The following is a 10,625-nucleotide window of genomic DNA, read 5'->3' as shown; positions in this document are numbered from 1 at the left end:
CCTCAAGATGTATATATCTGCTAAAACCATTGGTTAGCATCCACCAACAACTTGAAGAACATAAATAATACAACTAAGCCCTAACCATATCAGGATTATGATCCATAGACCTAAGATCAACTATTGATATTGACTTAGAAAGATATAACGATAAGTTTATGATATATTTTTCAAGATCAATATCGGTCTCTTCCAATGTATACTCCATATATCTGATACTGATAAACATTGCCAATGCTCTGGAAAGGACATAACACTTATCCAAGGTGTAAGTATACGTTATCGCTGATTATCATGCCAGTCTAAATCCAGTGAACTGACAAATCATGGGAATTAAACTTTTGAATATATAATCATGATTATATTTCACTCTGCTGACGACACTATAATCATGAACAAATATATATATACATATTTTTATATGTTCTGTACTTAGTAGAATTTATACATTAAATATAATCATGAAATAAATCATGTGAACCATGCAACATAAAAGTGACTTCTGATCTTTTATTAATTAGTAAATCTGATTATATTGAAATGAGTTTTATTTAGGACACAAAATCAAACAACACGATTCGGCTTGGTTCCTCCAACTACATACTCTGAAAACATGGCTTGGAGACGAGGTAAGTTTTTAAGAATTTTTACGTCTTTGGTTTTTAAAGACTTTGTCTAACATTTATTTAATCACTAACATATTTATTTTTATGTTTTAGCATTTAGATGCGACATTTCATTTGATGAGGACAATACTTTTATTCAGAGGTGTATCCAAATACATGTGTCATCATGCCTCACATTTTCCATTAGGAATTATTGGTCGGTGGAAAGTGTTGGGTTTTGTGCCTTAAATAAAACCCATTTCAATATAATCAGATTTATTAGTTAATAAAGAGCAGAAATAACATTTTTATGTTGCATGGTTCACATGATTTATTTCATGATTATATATATAATGTATGAATTCTATTTAAGTCCAGAACATATGAATTTGTTAATGATTATAGTGTTGTCAACACAGTGGAATATAATCTTAATTATATGTTTGAAAGTTTATTTCTTAATTTGTCAGTTCACTGGATTTAGACTGACATGATAATCAGCGATAGGTATTCTTACACCTTGGATAAGTGTTATGTCCTTTCCAGGGCATTGACAAAGTTTACCAATATCAGATGTATGGAGTATACATCGGAAGGGACCGATATTGAACTTTGATTAGATATATTAAATTTATCGTAATATCTATTCAATTCAATATCACCTGTTGATCCTAGATCAAATGATCTTAATCCTGATATGTTTAGGTTCGATCTCAAGAGTATTATACATGTTCTTTGATTTTTTAGTTAAGCCTACTTTTGGGTCAGAGTGATACGTACATTTTGGGAACATGATAGTGCGATTGAGTGGGAACGCTAACATAAATATGGAACCTATAGCTTCTATCTGACAAATAGAAAGTAAAGGATGATTTCCTTCGAGCTTGACCAAACGAAAATAAATGATGGAGTACTCATTTCACTTAGCTGAAATATCATTTATACGGGGTTAAGTGTTTTAAGGATAAAATACATTGTAGGGTGTTACGGTAATCTAAACCCTTTACAGTGTAGATCATCTATATAGAGGATCATTGATCAAATTAGGATTATAACAATGGATAACTAGTGACGTATCTATATCGTGGAATATATAGAGCGTTCTATATACTGAGAGTCCAATTCTAAGTTCTATGCGTGGATTCAACGAAGAATTAATAAGTCAGTGAATTTAAGATATAAATTCTTGATCTGCTTATTGGAAGCTCGGATATATAGACCCATGGTCCCCATACTAGTTGAGACACACTGCTTGTAAGACTCAGTTAATTGATTTTGATTAATCAATTATAATTCTAAAGTTAGACTATGTCTAGTTTATGAATTTTCACTAAGCAAGGGCAAAATTGTAAAGAAAAGAGATTCTAGGTTTATTTGTTAATTAAGAGACTTTATATGTCTAATTAATAAATATATTAAATGACAATATTATTTAATAATTAATTTTTAGTTATTAAATAATTAGAATTGGCATTTAAATGGTTAAATTGGAAAAATGGCGTTTTTGAGAATATGGGATGGAAAAATGACAAAATGGCAAAATTGCAAAGTGGGCCCAATCCACAATCCATGGCCGGCCACACTTAGTGTATTTTACAATTTATTTTTTCATTATTTTAATGCCAAATAATTCTAACCTAAACCTAGGTGGTTACCTATAAATATATAGTGATGGCTCTCAATCACACTTAACTTTTGTAAACTTTGTCAGATGAAAACTGAGCCTCTTTCTATTTACCCTAGCCGCCACTTCTTCTTCTCTTTTCCTCTTCAATTTTTCGAACCTTGAGTGAATGAGTGAGTGCCCACACACATCAAGTGGTATCTCAATCATAGTGTGTAAGACTGTAGGAGATTCCAAACAACAAGAAGGAGAATCAGCATCAAAGGAAGGAGAGAAAGAGATCCAGGTTCAGATCTTGGTGATGCTCTGCTACAGAAAGGAATCAAGGGCTAGAGATCTGAACGGAAGGAGTCATTATATTCCGCTGCACCCAATGTAAGGTTTACTAAACTTTATATGTGTTTATTTTCATTGTTTTAGAATTCATATTAGAATGTTAATGAAACATACATGGTAGTAAATCTAGATCCTGGTAAAATATATCCAACAGAAAGCTGCGGGTAATTGCTGGGTTTTGTGCCCTAAATAAAACCCATTTCAATATAATCAGATATACTAGTTAATAAAGATCAGAAATAACATTTTATGTTGCATGGTTCACATGATTTATTTCATGATTATATATATAATGTATAAATTCTATTAAGTTCAGAACATATGTATTTGTTAATGATTATAGTGTTGTCAGCAAAGTGGAATATAATCATGATAATATGTTCGAAAGTTTAATTCCCTGATTTGTCATTTCACTGGATTTAGATTGGCATGATAATCAGCGATAGGTATACTTACACCTTGGATAAGTGGTATGTCCTTTCTAGGGCATTGGCAAAGTTTACCAGTATGGGATGTATGGAGTATACATTGGAAGGGACCGATATTGAACTTTGATTAGATATGTTAAATTTACCGTAATATCTATTCAATTCAATATCACCTAGTTGATCCTAGATCAAATAATCTTAATTCTGATATGATTAGGTTCGATCTCAAGAGTATTATACATGTTCTTTGTTTTGTTAGTTAAGCCTACTTTTCGGTCAGGGTGATACGTACATTTCGGGAACATGATAGTATAATTGAGTGGGAGCGCTAAACATAGAAATGGAATCTATAACTTCTATAGGTATTTAGAAGTGAAACAATGATTTCCTTCGAGCTTGGATAAATAGAGATAAATGGTTGAGTACTCATTTCACTTCGTTGAAATATCATTTATACTGAGCTAAGTGTTTTAAGGATAAAATACATTGAAAGGGTGTAACGGTAATTTTATCCCTATGCAATGTAGGTCATCTATTAGAGGATCATTGATCAAATTACGATTATAACAATGGATAATTAATAGTTTATCTATATCGTGGAACATATAGAGCGTTCTATATGACTGAGAGTGCAATTCTAAGTTCTATGCGTGGATTCAACAAGGAATTAATAAGTTAGTGGATTTACTTGGTAAATTCTTGATCTGCTTATTGGAAGCTCGGTTATATAGGCCCATGGTCGCCATACTAGTTGAGACCATCCTGCTTGTAAGACTCAATTAATTGATTTTAATTAATCAATTATAATTCTAAAGTTAGACTATGTCTAGTTTATGAATTTTCACTAAGCAAGGGCAAAACTGTGAAGAAAAAAGATTCTAGGTTTTATTTGTTAATTAAGAGACTTTATATGTCTAATTAATAAATATATTAAATGACAATATTATTTAATAATTAATTTTTAGTTATTAATAATTAGAATTGGCATTTAAGTGGTTAAATTGGAAAATTGGCGTTTTTGAGAAAATGGGATGGAAAAATGACAAAATGGCAAAATTGTAAAGTGGGGCCCAATCCACATCCTATGGCCGGCCAAACTAAGAAATTACCATTTATTTTTCTATTATTTTAATGCCAAATAATTCTAACCTAAACCTAGGTGGTTATTATTACGAATTTTATGTTTACTACGCAAGTATACGCAATCAAGTAGTATCTCATGCAAGTGAGGTCGAACCACAGGGAATTGGATTAAGTACTACTAAACTATACTTATGATTCTATTTGGTAAAATAATAATTTTGCAATTTAAAAGTAAATAACTCAGAAAATTAACAAGAAAATAAACGACGATTAATCAAGATGAGAGATTAGGGAGGTGAATCCTATTGATAAGCTACCAATGTTAATACCTAATTGCTATCCTTATCTCAATGTGAATGACAAATTATAAATTAACCTAACTCTTTTCAAATCTTTTAGGTTCTAAATCTTATGTTCTCTAATTAACTTCTTAATTAAATCAACACAAAATCAGCATTAAGCAATAATCTTTTCATCACTGAGGCTATGTAAATACTTTCGTTTCACATCAAAACCTAGACTATCCAAATTTTAGCTTTCTCAATTCTCACTTTTCAGATTTTGAATTGAGATCATTAAACATGTAAAAGGTGATCAAGCTTGCACATGGAATTAAACACAAATATAGATAGTATTCACACATAAGATGAAGGAATGACAATTATTTATTAACTAGGCATAAACTTAAACAACATTTATCATCCTCCCTTATTGGGAAATTTAGTTCAACATAACTCTAAAAACATCCATGATTAATTCAGAAACAAAAACAAACATAAAGAAGAAATTAAGGGTAAAAGAAAGAAACTAGAAGGTGATATCGCTCCGGGTCTTCAAGATAGCTTCCTCTCCACTTGCATCCACTATTTGGGTCTACTTCTGCTTTCTTTGACCTTCAGTGTTGTATTCCTTATATAGGGATGAGAAGTGTGCCTCCAATTGAGCTAAAAATCAAAATTAGGTCAAATCTGCGATTTCCGTACCAAGTCGCGACTAACATTTAAGCTGGTCGCGACTACAGGCAAAACTCGAAAAACCGAGTTTCTGCCAATTCTCGAAGTCGCGACCAGGGTCGCGACCAGGAAAAAGGGTCGCGACCTGGCTCTCTGAAGGTCGCGACTACTGATGCATCTGGAGCCGAATTTTCTAATTTTTTCCAAGTTTGTCCCAATTTTTTTCCATTTGACTGAATTCGACTTTTAACACCCCAGGAACCTGAAATAATGAAAATCAAGCATAAAACTGCTCCAAAAGACACCAATAGACGAGATAATGCTAACTTTAAAGACCCGAAATATAGGCTAATTATAACCTAACAAGATCCCCCAAACTAGATTTTTACTCGCCCCCGAGTAAGATAAAAAACTAACTACGCTATCAGATAATTTCTACGCTGCTGACTCATGCTCTGTTTTATTCCTTGCATAAACTAGATTTTCGATCCTACTAACTCTAACAATTAACTCAGATGCTCAATTATAACACTATGTACAACTGTAAAAATTTATTCAAATGTGAAACATTGTGATAAAAGTTTTACTCTTTCCAACAGTTCCACAGCCCGATAACTCATAAGCTTGCATGCTTAACTTTCTCCACTAATGTTGAAGTATTCTTTGGAATCATTAGGTCTTTTCAAGGCTTAGGTAGTATGGCTCAGATATTCAAGGATAGACAAAAGACAATTTTGGCTCAAGATATCATAAGCACATAAACAGAACCCACAAGCTTTTTACTTTTCTTTTTCAAAACCCCCTAGTGTTCCCAAATTTTCCAGGATTGAGAGAAGATATCTCCAATATTTCCCCAACATCACTGAATTTTTTTTTTCAAACACATTCTTACTTCGTATTGTGTTTTTTTTTCTTTTCGTTTTTCATTCCTATTTCATCATCATTTCATTTTTTTTTTCAGTGACATTGAATTACACATTTTTTCTCTTCTCAATCTTACAAGTTCTTCTCCCTCTAACTATTTTCCCACACTAAATATTTTCCTCTCCCAAACTAATTACTTAGCTTATGATATCCTGCATATAATGGTGAAGAAAAATCAATAGTATGGTTAAAAAAAATTTCTTTTCGGATCAATGGGTGAAAAACATAACAGGTTTAGTCTCAATAGGGTTAACTAGGGATAAACATTATTATGGTAGGCTTGAAAGGCGCAAACTATCCAATATGCCTAAGTCATATTCCAATTGAACACTATCAAGGATTTCGCCTCAAAAGAATAAACATGCAAGTTTTAAGCTATCATGTCAATCTTACCACAAACCATAGTAAAACAATTATAACAATTTTCACAGATTGAGTATTTGTAGAAAAACACAGGTTTCTAAACATCCGAACTAATCCAAAGAGTTAACAAAATCAAGCACACAGTTATTTTACAGTTTCAGATCACATCACACTAATCAGCAATATACAATTATCGTCAAGCTTATTGCCATTCCTTAACTAAAACAAAACTAAAACAGAAAATTAAAATGCAGAAATTAAAGTGTAGAATTTAAAATTTTTTTAAGTCTCTCCAATTTTTAAGTCTCCCCCCCCCCCCCAAACTAAATATGACATTGTCCCCAATGTATACAATAACATGCAGAGAGAAGAGACTTACCTAAGACCCTCTTAGAAAGGGTTGGGTGGACCCTTTTCATCCAAAAGAGCCCTCGTACTAAATGAAGAAAATTGACCACCAATAGTGTTGATTTCAGAGTTTTGCACAAGAGTAAGCTCACCTTCAGAACTATCACACATCAATCTTTTCCAACGACGCTGAATCGTTCGAAGTTGCTCTTTAGGCTTTACTTTCTTTTTATCAGCTTTGACAAAAGAACCCTTCACCATCTCAATCTTGCAACAGGTAGGAATGTCAGTTGGGGCAAAAACATTAAAATTGACCTCTTCATCTCGCACTCGCAACTTTAACTCCCCCCTTTGAACATCTATTAATGCTCGGCCCGTGGCTAAGAATGGTCTTCCCAAAATAATGGGAATAGGTTAATCTTCCTCCATATCAAGAATTAGGAAATCAACAGGGAAGATAAACTTACCAACCTTCACCAGTACATCTTCAATTATCCCACGAGGATGATTCAAAGAATGATCTGCCAGTTGTAAAGTCACTGTTGTAGGCTTTGCTTTTGCCAATCCTAGCCTTTTGAAGACAGACAATGGCATTAGATTAATGCTTGCTCCCAGATCACATAGAGCTTTAGTTTCCACCGAACCCCCTATAGAGCATGGAATATTGAAACTACCCGGATCTTTAAGCTTGGGCGGTAGTTTCTTTTGCAAAATGGCGCTACACTCCTCAGTTAATGCCATTGTTTCATAGTCCTCCAATTTTCTCTTCTTAGACAATATCTCCTTCATGAACTTCACATAACGGGGCATTTGTTCCAAGGCTTCAGCAAAAGGAATGTTGATGTGTAGCCTTTTGAAGACCTCTAGAAATTTTGTGAACTGCTTGTCTAGATTTGTCTTTCGGAGTCTCTGAGGATAGGGTATCTTTACATGATGATCAATACTGATTGGTGGAGACTGTTGTGGTGGTGCTGGGCTATCATTAGCCTTCTCTACTGTTGGTGTTGGGGTTGGCACTGGTTGAACTTTAATCTCCTTATTTACATCAATTGGTTGTGTCAATTCAAGCCCATCATACTTCTTACCGCTCCTCAGGGTAATTGCATTGCAGTTTTCCTTAGGATTAACTTCAGTTGTACTAGGCAAATTTCCTTGAGGACGGGTTGCTACCTGAGTTGCTAGTTGGCCCATCTGAGTTTGCAGGTCTTTGATTGAAGATCTAGTTTCAGTCATGAATTGAAGCAGTAAATCTGTTTGCAAACTAGAATTTCCACCAGAGGCTTGTTGCTGATTAAACTGTTGGTTCTGATTCTGGTTCTGATTTCGTTGCTGATAGAACCCACTGTTTCTTCGGTTATTACCCTGGTTGAACCCATAATTGTTGTTGTTATTCTGCGAAAAATTTCCAATGGCTTTAGCTTCATCCATTGGAAAATCATCCACATGTGCTTGACACTCTGAAAAGTGATGATTTCCTCCACATAACTCACAAACAACTTGGGCTTGTTTAGCTTGCCCTGCAATTAGCTTTGTCAATGCCTCAACCTGAGCTGTCAACTTTGTGATGGCATCAACCTCTAACACACCAGCTACTTTCTTAGATTGACTCCTTTCAGTTGGCCACTGCTGATTGTTTAGAGCCATCTCCTCCAATAGATCATAAGCCTCATTAGCACTCTTTCTCATAAAAGCTCCACCAACTGCTGCATCTATTAGAGTTCTAGTGTTACCAACTAACCCGTTGTAGAAGTTGTGGACCAGCATCCACTTCTCTATGCCATGATGAGGGCACTTTCTAATCAGATCTTTAAACCTCTCCCAAGCCTCATGGAGAGATTCATTATCTTGTTGGCAGAAGTTGTTGATTTCTCCTCTCAGCTTTGCAGACTTGGCTGGAGGAAAGAACTTTGACAAGAATTTTGTTGCCAGATCATTCCAGGTGGCAATAGAGTTGGGTGGCAAGGAGTTTAGCCAACTCTTGGCTCGTTCTCTGAGCGAGAATGGGAACAGTCTCAGTCGAATGGCATCATCACTAACTCCATTAACTTTAAAAGTTTCACAAAGTTCCATGAAGTTAGAGAGATGCAGGTTAGGATCTTCAGAAGAGAGGCCACCACACTGAACTGAAGACTGCACCATTTGAAGTATGGCAGGTTTAAACTCAAAGTTGTTCGCATCCACTGTCGGTGGCCTGATACATGACTGCACTCCCGTCAGAGTAGGGAGAATGTAATCTCTCAAGCTACGGCCATTAGCTTGATCTTCCACGGCGCCACCATTATTAATGTTATTACCTCCATTGTTCGCAGCATTAGCATTCACATTAGCAGCCATGATTTCTGAAGTTTCAACAGTTGCTGAAACTCCTTCTTGCCTCTTGTTCTTTCGGTTTCTCCTACAAGTTTTTTCGATTTCAGGATCAATTGGTAATATGACAGCTTGTCCTTGCAGCGCATACACTTAGGATTCCTGAAATGGATCACGAAAATATTGCGAGAAAAAGGTTAGAAAAATCAGCAAGAGAAAATATACCAAAGTAGAAGTTAGTATAATTTTGTGTAATATTAATCTTTAAACAATTCCCCATCAACGACGCCAAAAACTTGTTACGAATTTTATGTTTACTACGCAAGTATACGCAATCAAGTAGTATCTCACGCAAGTGAGGTCGAACCACAGGGAATTGGATTAAGTACTACTAAACTATACTTATGATTCTATTTGGTAAAATAATAATTTTGCAATTTAAAAGTAAATAACTCAGAAAATTAACAAGAAAATAAACGACGATTAATCAAGATGAGAGATTAGGGAGGTGAATCCTGTTGATAAGCTACCAATGTTAATACCTAATTGCTATCCTTATCTCAATGTGAATGAAAGATTATAAATTAACCTAACTCTTTTCAGATCTTTTAGGTTCTAAATCTTATGCTCTCTAATTAACTTCCTAATTAAATCAACACAAAATCAGCATTAAGCAATAATCTTTTCATCACTGAAGCTATGTAAATACTTTCGTTTGACATCAAAACCTAGACTATCCAAATTTTAGCATTCTCAATTCTCACTTTTCAGATTTCGAATTGAGATCATTAAACATGTAAAAGGTGATCAAGCTTGCACATGGAATTAAACACAAATATAGATAGTATTCACACATAAGATGAAGGAATGGCAATTATTTATTAACTAGGCATAAACTTAAACAACATTCATCATCCTCCCTTATTGGGAAATTTAGTTCAACATAACTCTAAAAACATCCATGATTAATTCAGAAACAAAAAAAAAAACATAAAGAAGAAATTAAGGGTAAAAGAAAGAAACTAGAAGGTGATATCGCTCCGGGTCTTCAAGATAGCTTCCTCTCCACTTGCATCCACTATTTGGGTCTATTTCTGCTTTCTTTTACCTTCAGTGTCGTATTCCTTATATAGGGATGAAAAGTGTGCCTCCAATTGAGCTAAAAATCAAAATTAGGTCAAATCTGCGATTTCCGTACCAAGTCGCGACTACAGGCAAAACTCGAAAAACCGAGTTTCTGCCAATTCTCGAAGTCGCGACCAGGGTCGCGACCAGGAAAAAGGGTCGCGACCTGGCTCTCTGGAGGTCGCGACTACTGATGCGTCTGGAGCCGAATTTTCAAGTTTTTTCCAAGTTTGTCCCAGTTTTTCGCCATTTGACTGAATTCGAACTTTAACACCCCGGGAACCTGAAATAATGAAAATCAAGCATAAAACTGCTCCAAAAGACACCAATAGACGAGATAATGCTAACTTTAAAGACCCAAAACATAGGTTAATTATAACCTAACAGTTACCTAGTGTGTAAGAGTGTGAAGAATCCAATCAACAAGAAGGAGAATCAGCATCAAGGAAGGAGAGAAAGAGATCCAGGTCCAGATCTTGGTGATGCTCTGCTACAGAAAGGAATCAAGGGCTAGAGATCTGAGCGGAAG

At 34.8% G+C, this 10,625-nt stretch overlaps 1 non-coding gene across 1 annotated transcript; it reads left to right on the top strand.

Annotated features, from left to right (window-relative positions):
• Positions 1–8,438: 8,438 nt before the first annotated feature.
• Positions 8,439–8,545, top strand: LOC133031639 (small nucleolar RNA R71). The gene has a single exon (XR_009684740.1). It is a non-coding gene; the product is annotated as a small nucleolar RNA R71 (small nucleolar RNA).
• Positions 8,546–10,625: the final 2,080 nt, after the last annotated feature.

This window comes from Cannabis sativa, chromosome 9, assembly GCF_029168945.1.
Source record: "Cannabis sativa cultivar Pink pepper isolate KNU-18-1 chromosome 9, ASM2916894v1, whole genome shotgun sequence".
NCBI lineage: Eukaryota > Viridiplantae > Streptophyta > Magnoliopsida > Rosales > Cannabaceae > Cannabis > Cannabis sativa.
Note: the sequence above shows the minus strand (reverse complement) of the source record. Positions and strands in the feature narration are given on the sequence as shown.